Below are 15,676 nucleotides of genomic sequence, written 5' to 3'. Positions count from 1 at the left end.
GGGAACATACGACCTGCAGTGAAACACATAACTGAACTGTTGAGAAAAAGCATTTAGAGGGTCGCCCGATGACCCCCTAGTTTCGCGTCTGGTGTTGAGGGGTAGAGGCGACTGTGAATATATAGTTAAGGCGGACTCCCGGCGGTCTTCAAGTGTTCTTCCTGCTTCTTGGGGACTTTGTTTTCTTGACCACTTGCCACGTTGGGATCTCAGGTAAGTCTGGAATATGAAGTTCCTCTGGCACAGGCATCCATGGCTGAACTTCCACTGGTGCAATATCAAGCTTGTCCCAAGCTGCTGTTAAGTCCTGTGGCGTTCTGATCACAATTTGCTGCCCTGCTTTGGAGGTAGCCAGGCCAAAGGGAAACAACCACCTCACTGGTAGCTTGTGCGCCCTGAGGGCATCTGTGACAGGTTTTAGGGCTCTGTGTTTCGCCAGTGTACTGGAGGTAAGATATGGTAAAATTGTATTCGCGCCCCATTATAAGTGATGTCCTTAGTATCTCTTGCAGCGCGTAAAAGAGAGGCCGTGTCTAGATAATTTAGTAGGCCGCAAATTTTGTCTCTAGGTGGGCCGTTTTCAGGTGGTTTCGGCCGCAGAGCTCTGTGGGCCTTCTCGATTATTATCTGTGAGGCTTTGTTTTCTCCCACAAGGGAGGCAAAGATAGCGGTGACCGCATTTGTAATCTCTCCAGGGGGAACGTCCTCAGGCACACCTCTGATGCAGACATTTTTCCGCCTGCTCCTGTTTTCTTGATCCTCCAAGTGGAAGAGAGCGGAGGTAAGATAAAATTTATGGTCTTGCAGGACCTTACGTACGGCCTCGCCATGATTAACTATGGCCGCTTGAGTCTCCTCCAGTGCCAGTACGCGTCCCCCAATTTGCTTTACCTCTGTTTTGATGTCTGAAATGTCCTTATGCAGAGGCTGGAGAGCTTTGTACAGCGTCTTTTTGAAGAAGGCTCTTGACAATGGAAGATCAGCGGCTTCTGCTCCTTCTGACATGGCGCAGGAGCTCTCTCCATCTGAGTCTTCCGGCTGCACGGCTGCTCTGGCACCCCCCAGCGCCATCTTGGTTCTGTGTGCCGGTGAATAACCTCTCTTTTTGAGAAAGCAATCCATTTCAGATTGCGTGTGGCACGATCTCTGTGTGCCAGGAGTGTTCTCACTTCTTTCTTTGTTAGCTTCACCATGTTAGGGGGATAAGGCACCCGTTATGCTGGAAAAGCAGCGGCGTCTGTGAGGAGCTCTGAGATCAAGCGTCCATCTCGGCTCGCGGCTAGCTCCCCCCCCCTATATTTTTATTTTTAAAAACGTCATTCAACTATTTTTAGCATATGTTATTTATTAGAGGACCTTGAACCCTAGATGCAGGGAGATACATTATTCAAATAATATACTACTCTGTGTTTAATATAATGTTAAACTGTCCTTTGGTTATTTTTTTAGAAAAAAAAAGTGGAAATTGGAGTCCACTCCAGTATAACAGTGAAAGACACAACACGTCATGTACACTAATTTAAAATGAATGAAATTTTCAGAAAAAAAAATTAAAAAAATGTTTTAGAAAAAGATATGCTGTTGGACATTGTCTATAATATCAGCTGATCCTGTGGAGAAATATTTCTTTAGAGTTATCTGTAAAAATTTTAAAAAATCATTGTCTGTTCATAAGCCCATCTGTGTTCCTTAAAGGGGTTATGAATTAAATGTTTGTCAGAAAGTGGACATCCTGAGATGTTATTAGATGTACAGTCCTTAAAGGGGTTGTCTCTCTTCGGCAAATACAAGGAACTTACTAATATATTGTGATTCTCCATATTGTCTTCTCTGCTGGCTGGATTCATTTTTCCATCACATTATACACTGCCCGTTTCCATGGTTATGACCACCCTGTAATCCATCAGTGGTGGTCATGCTTGCACACTATAAGAAAAAATGCCAGCCTCTCTGGTGGCCAGGACCGTGGGAGCTCATGTAGGCTTGTGCGTTTTCCTATAATGTGCAAGCAAGACCACCGCTGATGGATTACAGGATGGTCGCAACCATGGAAACTAGCAGTGTATAATGTGATGGAAAAATTAATCCAGCCAGCAGAGGAGGCAATATGGAAAATCACGATACGTTAATAAGTGCCTTGTATTAACTTACACCACATGATGAATGCTGTTTGCTGAAGAGAGACAACCCCTTTAAGGACTGCACATCTGTTAGCATCTCATGATGTCCACTCTCTGACAAACATTTTATTGACCTTAAACTCACGGGGCCAGAAGTATTGGTTAGGGTATGTTCACACTAGCGTTTTTCTTTTCCGGTATTGAGTTCCGTCCTAGGGGCTCAATACCGGAAAAGAGCTGATCAGTTTTATCCCCATTCATTCTGAATGGAGAGCAATCCGTTCAGGATGCATCAGGATGTCTTCAGTTCAGTCTATTTGCCTTTTCAGGACGGAGATAATACCGCAGCATGCTACTGTTTTAACTCCGGCCAAACACTTGCCGGAATGCCGGATCCGGAATTTTTTCCCATTGAGATGCATTAATGCCACATCTGCCCCTGAGTGTTCTGGCAAAACGGATCCGGCATTGCGGTCTGCTCAGTCATGCGGACATGCTCAGACCGCAAAAAATGTGAAAAAAATAAATGCCGGATCCGTTTTTCCGTAAGACACCGAAGAGACGGATCCGGCATTTCAATGCATTTGTCATACGGATCAGGATCCTGATCCGTCTGACAAATGCCATTAGTTTGCATACTTTTTGACGGATCCGGCAGGCAGTTCCGGCGACGGAACTGCCTGCCGGAATCCTCTGCCGAAAGTGTGAAGGTACCCTTAAAGGTTTTATCACCAGGGCCTGTACTTGGCACCAGATGACATTCTTACTCCAAGTGGAGGTACAGATGTAGTAGAGTTAACACACATGATTTATGAGACGTGTTAGCTAAACTAAATGCATTCAGCAAACACCTTCAGCTGATTTTCAATGGCTTTTGTTTCAAGATAACGCGATGAGTTGAGAAATTTGAGTTGAGAGTTTGTGTGTTAACCCTGCTACATGTGTAATTGCTGGTGTTCAGCGAATCGAAGCATCCAAAGAGGAATTTGGTACGAAGTTTAGGAAAAATTCGATTTGACACAAATCTGAATTTCCTTGCGCTTCATGGTAACAAATTGTTTTTTCCTATAATGTCGGCTTCAAGTGTTACAAAGGGAAAGTAGGAAGCCCGGGAACGTGATATCACCCATAATGTCATGCATGCAGCCAATCAGCAGGTAGCACAGGTCCCCTGTGATGTCACAGCCCTATAAAAAGCCTCATCCCACCCGGTCTCCAACATTTCACTGTGAGCTGAGCATAGGGAGAGATGTGGCGCTAGGGACAGTGTTGCTGCAATAATCCAGTGACCATGTTTGATCCATCCACTATGTTCGGAATCTGATCTTAACCCTAATCATTTTAAAAGTAAAGTATCACTAGGTCATAGTAGGAAGGGATCCTGGACCTTTTGTTCATTCCTGTTGTGAATCCTTCAGTTTTATTGCTTTGAGGAAAGTTTTCCCGCCTTAATGCTGTGTACATCTCTGGTACAATCACACAGGAGCACAGGGGCTGCTGCATACACTCTCCGGCTCCCCCGATCCCCCCCCTCAAAGGGAGCCAGAGCACATCTGGATAACCATGGCATCTGAAGGGTTAAAAGTCTGAAACCGTCATTACGGCTGGTTGTGTACATTAATACTGGGTATTTGCTCTTTAAAACAGTAGACACCTGGCAGTCATGGCGTCTGCTGCACACGCCCGCGGGTGCCATTTTTAAATGCAGAGTGCTGTTGTGTCTGGGTTATGTAAAAAGAAGTTTAAAAGAAAAGGGAAAACCCAGCCAAGTGACCCCCGTTAGGCTCAAAGACACTGAGAAAGAGGTTCATAGTATGGCAGGTTTCCTGTCAAATCAACCATCCACACAGATTATTTTTGTGGAAGTAAAAAAAGTATTTTCCACAGAAAGTCTTTCAGTTAATGTACTGGATATAAAGCATTTAAAGAACTAAACAAAACTTATAAATGATATATTAGATCAATATGGGAAATTACCAGTTTAGAGACATATTTACAACAGAACATCGTGTATAGAGGTATGTAAATTAATTTTACACCAAATTCGAACCAGGAGGATCCAGAGTTTATTAAGGGGTGGGAAGCAGTACTTACTGAATATTCCCTTCGTATGCAATCGTACTTATTAGATTATGAAAGCAAATCTCTGGTAAACATTTCTCAACAATTAGAAAAATAAATTTTCAGAACTTTTTTCAGAACTTTTTGGGAAAATAGACTCCAAAAGAACATAGAGAGTTTGCGAAGTGAAATTAAAGAAAGGAAACACCGCAAATATAATCGTGATAAAAAAGATTTTGAAACTGGTCACATTTATATAAAAAATACTGGTAATTGAGTGGGTAATAACTATTCCAATAGACGTACGTATTATACTGATATATCTGAATCAGAATCCTCAGAATCGGAAGTAAGTGGATATAACCCAAAATTGTGAACGAAACGTAACGCCAAAAATAAATTGGGCCCACCACAAAGAAAATACAATCCTAATAGCTCCTCAAAATGCCAGACAAATCAAAATGTAATCAGTGGACAGGGTATACAGAATGTAGAGGGAGTAGTAACACTCTCGTCTTCTTCTTCCTCTGTCTTCTCATTTCCTCAGCAAGTGCCCTTACCAGCTACAGCCATGACACCCTCTACTCCTTTTTTAATGCCAGGGATACAATTGAGAGACTGGGACAAATAGGGATATCAACAAATGGGGATATCAATAACAAAGAACATAGATATCCAGCAACAAGATACGGGAACTATTAATTTATCTAACGTTATCTTAGATTTGGAACAGGAAAGCCTGATACGGAAAGGTCTATCGTTTACGCCGGCACCATATTTTGATTGCTTCTCATGGGTTAAGGATGTTAATTTATTTGCGAGAAAGTTAACATTACAGAAAGAATTTAAAAATAAAGAAAGAGATACTCAGGAGATAACTAAAAAAGAGGAAAGAGCCCAAAAAAATTTGAAAGAATTACAAAAAGAACAACTAGGTGAATTTACCATACCGTCAGCACCATTCAGTACGTTAACTCCTCAATCTACGTTTACCCCGCCGTTTACTAAGTATGGAAACATACAAACATTTGTAAACTTAGTAACAGCTGATTTGGAACAGATAAAAACCAAAAAATCGATTGTAAGTGCAAACCTAATTAAAAGTGAAAAAAATGCATTGCAAGATCTTATGAAGAATCATAATTTGGAAATAAAACCGTTAGACAAAGGGGGTAACGTAGTTGTGATGGATAAAACTGAATGTAAAAGAATGGTTATGGATATTCTAAAAGATGAAAATACATACAAACAATTACCAAGTAATCCCACTATGAAATATACCAAAGAACTTAGAGATTACAATCTTCAAAAAATAAAATATCTAATAACCAAAGAGGAATATAAAGTCCTATTTAGATCCAAACCCGTGATAGCTACTTTTTATGCCATACCAAAAGTACATAAAAAACGACATGCAATTCCCGGTAGACCAATCGTATAAGGCAATCAAATCCTTTGTGATGGTATTAGCAACTATGTAAACCAAATTATATCCCCATTTGTCCCTAGCCTCACATCCTATCTAAAAGATACTAAAGATGTTTTAGTCAAACTGCAGGATATACACGTTGGTGAAAATACGATAATAGCAAGCCTTGACGATGAAGCCTTATATACAAGCATCCAACACCAGCTTGGATTGGAAGCCATCAATTATTATTTGAGCACAAAAGGGACATATTTTAAAAACACAACACTTTTGTTCTCACTTTTTACAGTTTTTACTTACGCACAATTATTTTATTTTTGATAGTAAATATTATTTACAAATCACGGGAACTGCTATGGGCACAATTTGTGCACCAAATTTCGCTAACTTATTTTTTGGGTGGTGGGAATAAAGATATGTTTTCACGGAGCAACACATTTTAGGGTTGTTATATTGACGATATTTAAATTTTTTGGGAAGGCACTAAAGATGATTTTCAAGAATTCGTAACAACTCTGAACAATAATACAATAGGTATTACATTTTCAGCCGAGAAGAAAAAAAGTAGCATTTTCTTGATTTGACTCTTACACTGCAGTTGTCTGATGGGAGCACATTGACAGAGGTATATAGGAAATCTACTTCAACCAACAGTCTTCTGCACTGGCAAAGCTATCATCCACAAACCCTCAAGAGAGGGATTCCTGTAGGGCAATATTTACGAGCAAAGAGGAATTGTTTAAGTGAGGAGGCTTTTGAACGTGAAAGTGTGTTACTATGTCAGAGATTTTTAGCTTGAGGCTATCCCAATTTTTTTTACATAAGGTATATAGAAGTGCCAAAACCACAGAAAGAAGTAACAGAACAAACAACAGATAAATAATGAGACAATTGTACGGTGCATTGGAACATGTGACATACAGCATCAGAGGGTGAGACAAATACTTAAAGGGAACCTGTCATGAACTTTATGCTGACCTCGCTGAGGGCAGCATAAGTTGGTAACAGAAATGCTGATGTCAGCGGTGTGTCACTCATGAGCTAAAAGTAAATGGTTGCTGAGAACCAGCCTCATAATCATTGCAGCCCAGGCCTTGAAAAGAGTCAAATCTACCTGGGAAGAGTCCTGGTTATTCATAATCTCCTGCTCTCCTGCCCATCTGCTGATGATTGGCGGTTCTCTCCTAAAGAGAAAGGGAGAAAACTAGGTAGAATCCAGTCAGTCATCAGCAGGTGGGCAGGGAGAGGAGGAGATCATGAATAACCAGGACTCTTCTCAGGTGGCCGTGACTCTTTTCCAGGCCTATTCTGCAATGATTGTGATGCTGGTTCTCGGCAACCACTTACTTTTAACTTTTAAATGACAGACCTCTGAAATCATCTCACCTGTCTCTACTTTATTCTGCTGTTAGTATGGGCAGCATAAAGTTGATGACAGGTTCCCTTTAAACGTTACTTGCTTATTTTGAGAGCAGATGAGGACATAAGAGATATTATTCCCCAATATCCAACATAACTTATAAGAGAGTCATTTTCTGTGGGGTCATAGGAAAGAAATTAAGAAGACATGGTTAACAACAGTAGGTTCCTATCCATGTGAAAGCCACAAAATGCTATCGCAAAAGGAGTTTGTAAATCCAGTTGATAAAAAATATCAAATCAAACAGTACATTAATTGTAAAACTACTGGAGTTGTGTACGCCATTAGATGTGGATGTTCAAAGTTATATATTGGGAAAACAACACAGTAATTGAGGAGGCGTATATCCAAACATCTGAGCGATATAAATTAGTGATGAGCAGCAGGGGCAATATTCGAATTCGCAATATTTTGCGAATATTTGGACGAATATTCGCCATATATCCGAGAATTCGCGAATTCATGATCTCCAGGCATTATTTTCTTGATTGCGAAAATTCGCCTAAAATTCGCCTAAAATATTCGCATAAAACTGGTATTTTTTTAAAAAAAAAATCGAATATTCGCGATTACGAATATATTTGGTGATATTCTAAATATTCGCGAATTCGCGAAGTGCCGATATTCGTGATTAAAATTCGCAATTCGAATATTTGTGATCAACACTAATATAAATATTGAAGCGGACACGTCGTTATTTAAACATATATGAGATGTACACAAGGGAGATGTCAGCAGTTTAAAATTCTGGGGCATTAGTACGATCTTTTTAGGCCCCAGACAAGGGAACATTGATAAAAGGTTATACATTAGCAGAAGGAAGCCAGATGGATTTATCGTCTGAAAAGCCTAGCCCCCCCAAGGACTAAATGAAGGATTCACCTTCACTTCTTTGAGATTGCGGCAAAGTATTATTTAAGGATAAAGTAACTAATACATATAGTAAATAGAAGACCATTAGAGGTAAATATTAGATAATAGTGTGAGATGGCGTGGAACTTTATGATTAATAGTATTAATTTTCCTCTGTCTTACTCCCCCCCCATAGTGCCTCCATGATTAAGTAACATTTATTAATTATATAAAAAATAAAATCATGATTAAGTACAATTGTCCCCAATATATTAATATCATGTAAATAATGGAGAATGAATTGAGACAAATGGTTTATTAGATACATGATTATAATATTAAGACTAGGGTATGAATACATGATTTGGAACAATAAATTAGTAAAAATGGTAGACATGATGTTAATAAAGTGCATTTAAATACATGATTATAATAATTGATATGTACTGGATGAATTTGTAAACACAATTGTGGACATAGGATAATTATGGAGTATGCATAAATCCATGATCGTAAAATAATAATACAGTATAATTCATATTAATGTTGTTAATCATGGCTTTGAGTATAATTTTAGTTATCCTAATCATGAAATAAAAAGGTGGTGTAATATCGGTGAATTAATAACGGAATTGCTAAATCTGATCATGTGATTTACAGTATAGTAACATAGTAACATAGTACATAAGGCCGAAAAAAGACATTTGTCTATCCAGTTCGGCCTGTTATCCTGCAAGTTGATCCAGAGGAAGGCAAAAAAAACCTGTGAGGTAGAAGCCAATTTTCCTCACTTTAGGGGAAAAAATTCCTTCCCGACTCCAATCAGACATCAGAATAACTCCCTGGATCAACGACCCCTCTCTAGTAGCTATAACCTGTAATATTATTACAGAAATACATCCAGGCCCCTCTTGAATTCCTTTATTGTACTCACCATCACCACCTCCTCAGGCAGAGAGCTCCATAGTCTCACTGCTCTTACCGTAAAGAATCCTCTTCTATGTTTGTGTACAGACCTTCTTTCCTCCAGACGCAGAGGATGTCCCCTCGTCACAGTTACAGTCCTGGGGATAAATAGATGATGGGATAGATCTCTGTACTGACCCCTGATATATTTATACATAGTAATTAGATCTCCCCTCAGTCGTCTTTTTTCACATATAGTATGTAATATAAATACCTGTAACCTTGTGTTAACCTTTTCATCCAGGTAGAGAAATAGAGATATCTGATATCATCTACGATAGTAGTAATAAGCCCTGGCTCATTCTATGTGACATTATAAGTAATATTATAAGAGAATCAGTCTAGTTTCTAAGTCTTTGGGCATGCACAGTGATCAATAAAGTGGAGTTGCAACTCTAAGATCTTTAGCAGGCGCAGAGATGTGAAAGATAGTGCGCTGCAATGAGAATTACTCTAAGTGTATTGACATGCGTGAGACTTGGTGAAGGTAACGCGAGACGTAGGGACAACATTGGAAAAGAGGAGGAGGTAACTATGGGAGGAGAGACGAGCAATTGGCCATAATGGGATTGGAAATAACAAGCAATATATTTACACAAGCTAAGTCGATATATGTGATAGGTTAATGACGATGATTAGTGATGAGCGAGCATGCTCGGCCGAGTACCGGTTTGGTTCGAGCATCGCTAAGAAGCCAATAAACATGCTGGTAAGTACTGCCATCATTGTAATGCCATTAGACATGTTTTCTACTGGCATTACAGTGATTGGCTGATAGAGATGTCCCGAACTATTCGCTGGCGAATAGTTCCCAGAGAACATCGCTTGTTCGCGTTCGCCGCAGCGGGCGAACATATGCGATGTTCGGTCCGCCCCCTATTCGTCATCATTGTGTAAACTTTGACCCTGTACCTCACAGTCAGCAGACACATTCCAGCCAATCAGCAGCAGACCCTCCCTCCCAGACCCTCCCACCTCCTGGACAGCATCCATCTTAGATTCATTCGGAAGCTGCATTCTTAGTGAGAGGAGGGACAGTGCTGCTGCTGCTGATTCAATAGGGAAAGCGTTAGCTAGGGCAGTGTATTCAGTGTCCACTACAGTCCTGAAGGACTCATCTGATCTCTGCTGTAAGGACAGCACCCCAAAAAGCCCTTTTTAGGGCTAGTACGTCAGTCTTCTTTTTTTTTTTTTTTCTGTGTAATCTAATTGCAGTTTCCTGCCAGCGTGTGTGTCAGGCTCACAGCGTATACTGTGCCCACTTGCCCAGTGCCACCACTCATATCCGGTGTCACAGTAGCTTGCATTAAAAAAACTAAAAACTTTTTTGACTGTAAAATAATAGCAGTCAGTTGCCTTAACGTGTGTGTTTCAGGGCCTGCAAGTGCATAGTGTCACCAGCGCAACTCATATCTGGTGTCACAGTAGCTTGCACGCATAGTACAACTAAACTAATCCAAAAAAAATGACAGGCAGAGGCAGGCCACCCTGCAGGGGCCGTCGTGGTCGTGGTGCTGTGATTCCCTTTGGCCCTAGAATAATGCCCAGTGTTCAGAGGCCACGTACCCTGAACTCGAAAAGTTTATTATTGCAGTCTTTCAAACTTGTTTTTCATACAAAAAAATGCAGCATAGGCCCCAGATGTAGGGTATTGCCAAAAATGGGTATTTTTTTTAACCCAGAAAATTATTGAAGTATTGCAAGCTTGTATTTCACACTGACAAATGCTGCAAGGGCACCAGATGTAGGATATTGCCAAAAATTGGTGTTTTTTAAACCCAGATTATTATTGGATTTAAATGTCACAAATGCACATATGCAGTGCTGGTGCACTGAGCTTGCACAAAATGGCCGCCGCCCACCTAACTAACAGACGGATAAAAGTTATTTTTCTGGGTCACTGAGCTCAGGGCAGGGTAAAAAGATTGTGCACTGCATCCACACAACTAAATCTTTTTAGATCGCTGAGTTAACAAGCACTTCTGATAACAGATTCTTTCCTATTCTCTCCCTCACAGCAGCAGCATCCTCTCCCTACACTAGTAACAGCAGAGTGACGTGCAGCGCTACATGACTCCAGCTTATATAGAGGCTGGGTCACATGCTGCATTGGCCAATCACAGCCATGCTATTAGTAGGCATGGCGGTGATTGCTTCTAAGGGCACACGAGTTAAACGCTTGTTGATTGGCTGCTCTGCAGTCTTTCAAAAAGCGCCATTAACTCGCCGAACACCGAACCCGAACTTTTACTGAAAAGTTCGGGTTCGGGGTCCAAAAATCCTAAAGTTTGGTACGAACCCGAACTTTACAGTTCGGGTTCGCTCAACCCTATTCATAACATCTTGTACCAGTGACTGCTCGCTGCGGAATATGTTGGCGATATATAAATAAAGATTATTATTATTCCTCGTTGTGTACTACATGGATACATGTAAACCAAATCTTTGTTCTAGACTTTGTTCTCACCTGTTTTGCTGGCAGTCTCCAGATGAGAATATCGTAGTTCATTCTGTTTTTATCCATTTACATACTGATATTCATCGTCATCGTCTCTCCTCAGCTGCACACCGCTATGTATTATTTCCCCTGTCATCTGTCTTTTAGTGATTTGCGTTATACATCGCGCTTTATGGCAAAACTTTACGTAATTTCTTTTTTTCTAAATGTCGAAAGATTTCATGCCCTGCCCATGCCTGATACAAATGTACCGTTGGTCTGTTTTTAGGAGGCACTGAGTGCTTGTTACCATCTGTCATGTCCTATGACCGGTATATCTCAATATGTCTCCCCTTATATTTCAGAATCATCATGAGTTGGAGGATCGGCAGATATTGTTCTCTTATGGTTTAACTAGGAAGCTTCATTTTATGTACGAAACCAAACATCCTGAAGCCTTTTGTATCCTGTGAAGGGAACACAGTGGATGGTTTTTCTTGTGAGCTTTCAGGACTTGTAGAGCTGGGGGTGTGGAGACATCATGACTTATAAATTATACATTTTCCTTGTCCAAAAGATAAAGAAACAGGCAGCGCAGAATGGTCCTGACCGTATAATGTATACAGTTGTATTGTGCTGTGTGATACATAACACTCTATTCACTAGCAATTCAAAACGGGATGTGCTCTAGCTTGAGGAAAGGAGAATAGAATGAGCCCCGGTTGTCAGTGCACTTCCCCGAAAGGCTCTTCAGACAGGTAAATATAGTGATAAAAAAATCTTTATTTAGCTACGCGTTTCGAGGACAGAGACTTCTTCGTCAGGCAAATTAACCTTAAGGAGTGTAACACAAGGTCAGGTTAAAATACACCTTTGGCGTTTTTGGAATATGGTAGGGTCAGTGGTGAAGGGGGGGGGGGGGGGGACAGGGGGGGACATATTAATCAGGAAGAATTCTGACCAAAGACCAATAAAATACATTTATATAGTCAGTATATATCATGCCAATGTATTACTGAAATACAATTAAAATAATAGATAAATAACCACATAAGTATGTGCAATAAGCTACCATACTTAATGTTTAACCCCTTCCCAACATCCGCCAGGTCTTTAAAGATGGCGCCCTCTCCAGAGTACAGCAGACACCTGCGGCTAATTTCCACGATCAACAGTAATGCCGACTGCGGACATATCTCCCCTCAGATGCTGTGATCAAATGTGACCAAGACATCCGAAAGGGTTAAAACCCAGAAGCGTTTGCTTCTGGGTAAGGAACACCTTCCCTGGTGGATATCGAGGCAGACGTTCATTCGTGGTAATGACCCTGAGCCTGTACTAGGCTTCCGTGCTCATTGCTTGTATATTACAGTTTGGACCAGCAGGTGGCAGCACTGAACTGGGATATAGCAATTTCTATACAGAATAATGGAGCAATTGCCTGTTAAAGAGGCATGTGGAAGTCTCTGTTAAGGGGGAAGGAATGGTGGATGTCACAGTTAAGGGGACTCTAACCTATGGTCAGTGTTAAGGGGCAGGTGCTGTATAGGTCACTGTTAGGGGGTCGGACACCTGTGGAGGTCACTGTCAAGGGGGTGGGGTGCTGTGGAACTCACTGCTAAAGGGGCAGGCTGCTGTGAAGGTCAAAATTAAGGGGGTGGGCTGCTGTGGAGGTCCTATTTTAAGGAGACGTGACACTGTGGGGGGTCAGTGTTAAAGGGTGGGGGCTGTGAAGGTCATTGTTAAGGGGACAGGGTACTGTAGATGTCACTGTTATAGTGGATACTTTTGATATCTTTTAACGACGCACACAAACATTAAATTGAATAGATTAAATATACCCGTGTGAAGCTCGGTCCTTCAACTAGTAGATAATAAAATGATGAATTGAAGGGGAAAAAAATCTATAAATATAATGGCCACTAGGGGTCACTGTAATAATGTGGAACTGTGTCAATGGCTGTTTAGATAGTTGCAATAATATGTTGCATTGTATGAAAATAGAATTTGGAAAGGTGATACATTGTATGTTGTGTTTCCACATAGGGTAGATTAAAAAAAGAAAAGGGGAACAGCCAGGAAATAGTGTTGGGCGAGCATGCTCAGCCAAACACTATTTTTACTCGAGCATCGCGATGCTGGGCACATCGCGGTGTTCGGCCGAATACTGTGTGTGCTCGAGCACGATGCTCGAGTCTCCTCCCCGCACATTTGTTGGCTGCTGCGCAGTCAATAAACGTGCAGGTAAGTACTGCCATTCACTGTAATGCCGTAGCCATGTTGGCTTACTGGCATTACAGTGATTGGCTGGCCGAAACGCGTCATCAGGTGCTACTGTATATAGCATCCGATGACATGTGTTTGGCTCAGTCTTAGTCAGGGAGAGCTGGAGAGCAGAAGGGAGAGATAGTGTAGGGAGTAAAATAGCAATATTGTAGCTTTTATACTTGTTATAGACCCAAAAATCCATTTAAGGACTGTTGTATCTGCCAGCAATATATATTTTTATCGCAACCTGCGCTAAATAGCTTACAATTGTTTGGCCGCTGCAGACAGCGACATTATCTGCGCTACATCTCCTGTCTAACGTGTGCGCAGCCTTAAAATATCTGTGACATCCAGTGTACTTTTTCTGTAGACGGTGTCCGCTGTGGACAGTTACATTACCTGCGCTACATCTCCAGTATAACGTTAGCACATCCGAAATATCAGCATATTGTTAAATTTTTTTCACCGCTGGTGACAGCGACATTATCTGCACTACATCTCTTGTGTAACGTGTGCGCATCCTAAAAATATCTGCGACATCTGTGACATGACCTGCGCTATGTTTCCTGTATAACATTTGCGTATTCCAAATATCAGTGACATTCAGTGTAATTTTTTTGCTGCTGGTGGCAGCGACATTACCTGCGCTACATCTCCTGTTTAACGTGTGCACATCCTAAATATCAGTGCCATTCATTCAGTGTAACTTTTTATTAGGCGGTGGTGACAGCGACATTACTTGAGCTATATCTCCTGTTTAACGTGTGAGCATCCTAAAAATATCTGTGACAGTCTGTGTACTTTATTTGCGCATACACTTACAAAATTGCACTACTGTACGTGTGACATACTTGCAAGCATATACACCATTTAATATGTGCAAGGCGAGCAGTAAGGGACGGGGAAGTGGCCGTGCTGCTGATGTTGGACGCAGAGGCCGTGGGCCTGGGCGCGGTGAAACTGTGCCTGCTGCCAGAGCACAAGCAACACACTCATCCACGATACCTAGCTTCATGTCCCAGTTTGAAGGGCGGTGCAGGACACCACTCTCGAAGTCAGACCAGTGCGACCAGGTGGTCAGTTAGATTGCAGCAGATAATGCCTCCAGTCGGTTAAGCACCACCCTGTCTTCCACAAAGTCCAGTCTCAGTAGCCAAGAGTACGGTCAACAGAATCCTTACCCTGATACTCCTTCCACCCACCATGTAGAGTCTTGGCAAACAAGTGATCCCACACTCAGAAATTCAGAGGATCTGTTTTCATCGCCATTCCTTCATTTGGGCCTCTCGAAAAGCCTGCTTGAAGAGGGACATGAGGAGATCTTGTGCCCTGATTCCCAAACTCTGGAGCATCCACAGTCAGAAGAAGATGACGGTGGGGAACAGCAATTAGTTTTTCACGAGATGTGTGATGATGATGAGACACAGTTGCCAATAAGTCAACTGCAATAAGTGTCTTAAGAGGTTCATGATGAGGATGAGACACAGTTGTCAATAACCGAGGTTGTTGTTCAGTCAAAGAGTCAGGAGGATGATCAGAGTGAGGAAGTGGAGGAGGAGGTGCTGGACGATGAAATCACTGACCCAACCTGGGAAGGTGGCAAGCCGAGTGAGGACAGCAGTAAAGAGGGGGGGATCCGCAGCACCGCAACAGGCTGGGAGAGGCAGTGGGGTGGCAAAAGGGAGAAGGCAGGCCACACCAAACAGGCCCGCAACTGTTCCCCAGAGCACCCCCGTGCGGCAATCTCCCTTGTCAAGGGGTAGGTGTTCTGCTGTCTGGCACTTTTTTGAGGAAAGTGCGGACGATAGAAGAATTGTCATTTGCAACCTGTGCCATACCAAATTGAGCAGGGGCGTGAACAGTAACCACCTCACCACCACCAGCATGATCCACCACATGGCATCAAAGCACCCTAATAGGTGGGCCGAACGCCTGGGTCCACAACCAGTGTCTGCGGGTCACACCACTGCCTCCTCTTCCCCGTGTTACGTGCTGGCCAATCCCCTGTCCAAGATGTAGGCCCAGATGCCTCCCGCCATGCACCTGGACCTTTGCAAGCACTATCAGCTAGCACATCCACTTCTGTGTCCCAGCGCAGTGTACAGATGTCTATACCCAAGGCC

Source organism: Bufo bufo, chromosome 4, assembly GCF_905171765.1.
Source record: "Bufo bufo chromosome 4, aBufBuf1.1, whole genome shotgun sequence".
Classification (NCBI taxonomy): domain Eukaryota; kingdom Metazoa; phylum Chordata; class Amphibia; order Anura; family Bufonidae; genus Bufo; species Bufo bufo.
The sequence above is the reverse complement of the archived record's forward strand: the minus strand, read 5'-3'. Positions refer to the sequence as shown.